Raw genomic sequence first — 6,000 nt, forward strand, 5'->3', positions numbered from 1 at the left:
GGCATGGGAAAATCTCTTTATTGAGACATGCGCCTGCTTGCTTCGCAAAGCCTCCGCCAGTGAGTGTCCAACAGCTTTAAAATCGAACCAGACTGAAGTGGAGATATAAGAAAGAGAAAGGTGTGGTGAACTTTATACTTTACAGTGACATTGTTGCGTTGGGTCTTTAATAAAAGCAGACCAATAACCAATGCGTGTGTGTATAAGTGTGTGTGGTTCCCCTAAGGCCTGCGCCACCATCCCTGTGCTGCCCGGTGTTTCCTCCTACCTGACATGTGGAGCGGCTCTGAGAGGAGATTTATCCTTGACCTAATTTCCGCTCAGTAACTTTCCTAATTATGCTCAACAGCTTACATAAAGTAGCCCTCTGCCATAAATATTACCCAGCAGTCTAGTAACACTCTTGGGGACTCCTGTCTCCTACAGACCACTGTGCTCTCTCTCCTGTGGCTGTTCAATGTATCATACCTGTTTTTTTGTGTACTATCCATAGACTGTGATTTTTTTTGCACTGGACGACAAAATAATGTCTTTTTTTTTTTACAAGATCTATCCTCCTCCATTGCTATACTGTTATGGTATTGGGAATAATGGCTGGCATATAGCTTTTTGGAGAACGGGCAATTTATAGTATCATTCTCCTCCTTCAGTATCTGTTCCCTCAGTATTCTGGGCCTGTCTGACCTCGGGTCTGGTCTGCATTCAGCAGGATTAATTATCAACAGTCTGCTGGCCTGAGGTGGTTCTGGATGCTTCTGAGAGCACAGAACACTCTTCTGATCCTCTGTGTTATTTCAACACAACAGTCCTGGCAGCCACTTGCTAGTAATTCATTTAAAAAAAAATCTCCCCTCAAAAATACAGAATGAGGGAGTTGTTTCGCTGAAGGCAATCATAAAACAGAAAGAACATATTTTAAAAAAATACATATTTTGACATGATAGTATGAAAAAGGGGGAAATGAAACAAAAACTAGGTCAAGTAATTATGTACAAGTAAACATTTCCTTTTGCTTTAATGCCTTAAAAATGCAGGAAAAGTCCAGTTAAAGGCTTTATTGGGAGCAGTTGGTTTCATTGAAGGCTAGGAAGTGGACTATATAGCATGTCCTCCACATCTGCCAACTGATGATTGTGAGTGGGTTTTAGTATAGGGCAATTCCATGATCAAGGAATTACGTTGAGACTCTTAAAATGTATACCAAACAAAAAACATTCATTTCAAAGTTTAACAAACTCTATGCACAATGACTACTTTTAACAATTTCCGCTGAACATTTTACAAAAACACATTTACAGGAAGAACTATGCAGATACAAAGTTTGGTAACAGAATTTAACTGAGGGAGATTTTACCAGGAGATTTTTCCAGGAATTTTTAAAATGTATTATGTAAATTGTTCAAAGTGCTCATTATGCACGGAGTTGTATAGTTTGTTAAACTTTGAAATTAATGTTTTTGTTTGGCATACCTTTAAAAATGAAACATTTGAGTAATTCCCTCACTGTGGAATTGCCCTATGATACATTTAACAAGCTGATTAGACTATATTGTATCTTCAACACCTCAGCATGCCCAAAACTAGATAAAAAACAAGTGCCACAAGTGGTTGAAGCCTTTATTCCAAGTTATTTAACCACCACAGGATATTGGCATTAGACTTCAGTTTGTTGAAGAGGAAAAAGAGCATCTCAGAGGAAGCCTTTGATTCAAGGAAATACCAGGGAGCACATGACCGTTTGACAAGTGTGTGTTGATAGTGGGAAACATCCAGGTCTCTCAGCCCCTTTGTGAAGTTTTGACCCCGTAGCGATCTAGTTTAGCTTCTCCTCCATCAAGGAGCAGATGAGACCGAGGGACAGAGGATGAAGCAGGACAACCTGGACCCATGCATAATGCCATGAGTGCTGATTCCCATAAAGCGCTGGCGTTGACATCATGGTTTTTATTATGGTGCAGCATGTGGTTGTTGTTTATTAACCAGCCTGCAGAGTTCATCTGTTCCGTGGATCGTCTCTGGATACAACATGGACGCTCTTAAAAAAACAGCAACAACAATCTGCAGAAAAACCCAAAGGGACAGATTGATTTTGTTAAACGTATAACAACAGGACGGCAAAATAGTTGTCCAGACACCTGGCCTTCCACATTACAGGAAGCAGGGAGAGGTCCCCTGGTTTACAGTGAAAATATGTCTGGCTGGCCACCATGTTCCACACTTAGGTGGTGTTTTTGCATGACGCCATTTTGGACAACAGCTGGAGCAGCTTCGCTCCAAACAGAGCGTGAGAAGAGGAACAGTAGTTTGAACAGAGGACAGAATAAAGAGGGGATACAGGCAAATTGAGATGAAAACGCATTCTATCTTTGTGGGAAACCTCTTCAGGTCTGGTCTGGTGACGTCACCTGACCAAATATTGTCATACTCCAGATACTAATGTCTGTGATAAAGTCTTGCTTCCCCTTGTGAAAGCCATGTAAGTGTTTGTGATTTATTAAGACTGATAAACCAATAACTGATTTGCCAGCTACAGAGGCTGACATAAAATGGTTCTTCTCAACATAGCCTGCCTTTATTTTCCTTTGATAAATCATTGTGTTCTGGAGCCCATTATAACAAATGGCCTCTGGTTCAGCTCCACTTAACAAGACACCACTCAGTCTAAGAGTGACCAAGTGGGAAAACAGTGGTGGTTGGTGAACCCAGATAGCTGTGGCCCTGCACTGTAAGACATATCAGACCACAGAGAGAGAAGACCTGTTTATACCTGGTTCTAACATGCATCCTTTGTCCTGTTCCTGTCCACTTTCTGATTGTGCCCACATTTTTACTGACAATGAAAAGATGCATTGTGATCTGATTGTGATCCGATCTTCCTGACCACCTCTGGAGGTAGTCAGACACGCATTGTGTCTGGATGACTTACAAGTGTAGACAGATCTTGGCAGTGAAACCATTTAAATCCTCATTATCCCGCCCGTTGACAAATGTCACCATTCACTTATGCCATCAATATGTGTCTTAAAATAAATAAGTAAATATTATTTGGAAAAATAGCAGTGAAATAATTTACTTAAAGGGAGGGACATGAAAATCTGGTCATAATGCGGACACAGTGGGTGGATAAGAGACACGTTTTAATACCATGTGTAGACACATTGCTGAAAATGTGGGCACAATCAGAATGTGGACAAGATCAGGACAAAGGACCCATGTTAGCACCGGGTGTAAACAGGGCTAGAGAGAGAGAGAGAGGCTCACAACAGCATACTGTATTATGAGGTGAAAAACGGCTTGAAGGGTTGCAGCCTTACTGTAGCTTCAGCTCTCGATTTAGAGGCGTAGAGGATAAAATGAGTAAATTATGTGACAATGATGTCATTGGACTACTGGCTTTGATGAAGTCCATATGTCTGGGGGGTTCAAATGGAACAAGTTCTCTCTGGTGCCTTTCAAATGAGGAACCATACGTTATACCCCCCCTAGAAAGAAAACCCAGAGAACGTGACCACAGCAACGCTGGAGAGAACTGACCATTACCAAGACCTCTGACCTCTCAGCATTATACATGTCTTTATGAGATTAGGATAGAATGTGCAGGAGGTACTGTAATAGTTATAACTCCTGAATGGGATTTATTGTAGAGTTTCAGAGACATGAGATGTTTAGATTGCACAGCTACAGTGTGTAGAATAGAGGTTCCATTCTGCTATGCACTACATGTATACAGTATAGGCTGGGATTACTGACAATCTGTCAACAATTCAGTTTCATTACGTTTTTGTGGTAGGTAGATATGATTTATTGTTGCAATTGTATTGTTGCAAAAATACTTCCGCGAACTCACCATTAACACATTGGAATACTTGGGAAGTACGTAACTCATGAGTTAGTACTGTAACTCATTTAACTTCCAGGAAAATGTGTATTTTCTATGTGGTTTCACAACATGATTCATGCTGTTGAGGTAAGAGTCACATTCTTCACTGTGTTGGGAGGGCTGCACTGTCCCAACTGGTCCAAGACCAATACCTCACTGACACTTATCTAGTTCATAATTTGCTCCCATTTTACAAGCTCTGAGGTGCAAGGTCATGGAAAACACACATACGCACACACACACGTATTGTAATAAGCGTGTAGAGGGACTGGGGAGGTTGAGTAACGAGGGCCACAGTACATAGGCTCCATTTATTTTCTCGACCTTCCCTCCTCTTTTCTCCATCTCTCACTCATGGGAGAGGTACCACATGCATAAAACTCCCCTTGTTACGTCAGACAGCAATGCATTCCATTGTTTCATCATTCAAATGCTGCATCTTGTCCTTGCTCCATTTAAAGTATTCACACCCCCCCCACAACCTTTATAACAGGAACCAAAGGGTGATAAAATAACTTTGCCATGCCTCCACCAAGCATAGAGCCAGAGATTATTTTTCTGCCCATGTGGTGTGGTCTGGTCTATCTGCTATCCTGACCAGCAATAACAGCGGGCCCACGTTTTAAGACTTTAGGACCTGAAGTTCTGTTGTTCTGGTGAAGTAAGACTCCTGTCCCTGAAGCATGCAGAGTATTTCTGTGGCTTTCCAGGAAAGAGGAGTGTGTCCCTGAGTTTGGAGAGAGCTGTTATGTAGTTGACTCAGCACCATAGCGGGCCCCCGCTCCTCTTCTCCATTCCTTCTGTCCTCATCCCTCGCTTCCTCCATCCACTCATCACAGAACACATGCACCAGCCTGGGGTGAGCGGCTGCTTCTGATTCTGGGTAATGGCCATCCAAACTGGGCCACAGCCTAATGAATCACTTCCTCCCACATACTGTGAGAAAATCACTTTCAGAGTTTTGGGGTAGGGGACTAATTCAGTGTGGAGCGTTCTCTCTTCTTCTCCTCTCCTCTCCTCTCCTCTCCTCTCCTCTCCTCTCCTCTCCTCTCCTCTCCTCTCCTTCTGTGGGAATGAGCCAATCAACCAATCATGTGGTGAATTGCAGTACAGAGCCAGTAAAGCAGAGAAGGTTGTATAATGTATTTTCTTGTGCTGTGTTGTTTCTTTGATGCCGCAAACTTGTTAAATACAATACTCAAGAACAAAATAAGCATGTGAGTGTGGAAATCAGATGTGAATTAAAATGTTTACGCTTGGTCCTCTCTAATGGTGTGCCCCCCCTCTCCACCCCTGGGGGCTACAGAGGATCACGCGGCCCAGGTCACCCTCCTTACCCCCCCTACAAACACACATGCCCCCCCCTCACACACACATACGGCGGCAGCCTGCTCTCTGTCACGTACCATCTCCCCCTGGGTTCCTGGACCTCCCTGCTTCTCAAGCTGTGTGACTTGGCAGCTCTCTCTCCACAGCACAGTACACAGCACCCGGGAGGTCACCGTGTGTGTGTGTGTGTGTGTGTGTGTGTGTGTGTGTGTGTGTGTGTGTGTGTGTGTGCGTGTGCATGTGCGTGTGCATGTGTGTGTGTGAGAGAGAGAGAGAGAGAGAGAGAGAGAGAGAGAAAGAAAGAAAAAGAGAGAGATATGGTGGGGTTACATGCTATAGCACAGCTCCATGATACAGGTATACTGTACATTACTGTGTAACTAGACTCAAACTCCCCACACTGGGGAAATATTCCTGAACACTGATTCCCTCCTCAGATTCTCATTGATGCTGTAATGGTCCCTGTTCCCCTGCTGTCCATGTTAACTCCCTTCCACAGCTATGTATGGCTTCCCCACACACAGTCCCTCATAGGGGCCTTGTCCTCTGCCCATCTGGGCTGTGTGGTTTGGCAGCCTGCCCTCATCTGTCCAGACTCATGTCCCAGTCGTCACGGTACAGTTTTAGGACTATTTTCTTGCATGTTGTATGTTGATGCCTTGGAACCCCTCATTTACAATCCCCAGCCCACTCTTCTAACTCAGTGTCATTGTGGTCCATGGCAGGCAGCTGGGCCCAAGGATGAGGCAATAGTGAAACTGAATCCCACAACAAGAGCTTTGCTTAACCCT

This window comes from Oncorhynchus mykiss, chromosome 25, assembly GCF_013265735.2.
Source record: "Oncorhynchus mykiss isolate Arlee chromosome 25, USDA_OmykA_1.1, whole genome shotgun sequence".
NCBI classification, from domain to species: domain Eukaryota; kingdom Metazoa; phylum Chordata; class Actinopteri; order Salmoniformes; family Salmonidae; genus Oncorhynchus; species Oncorhynchus mykiss.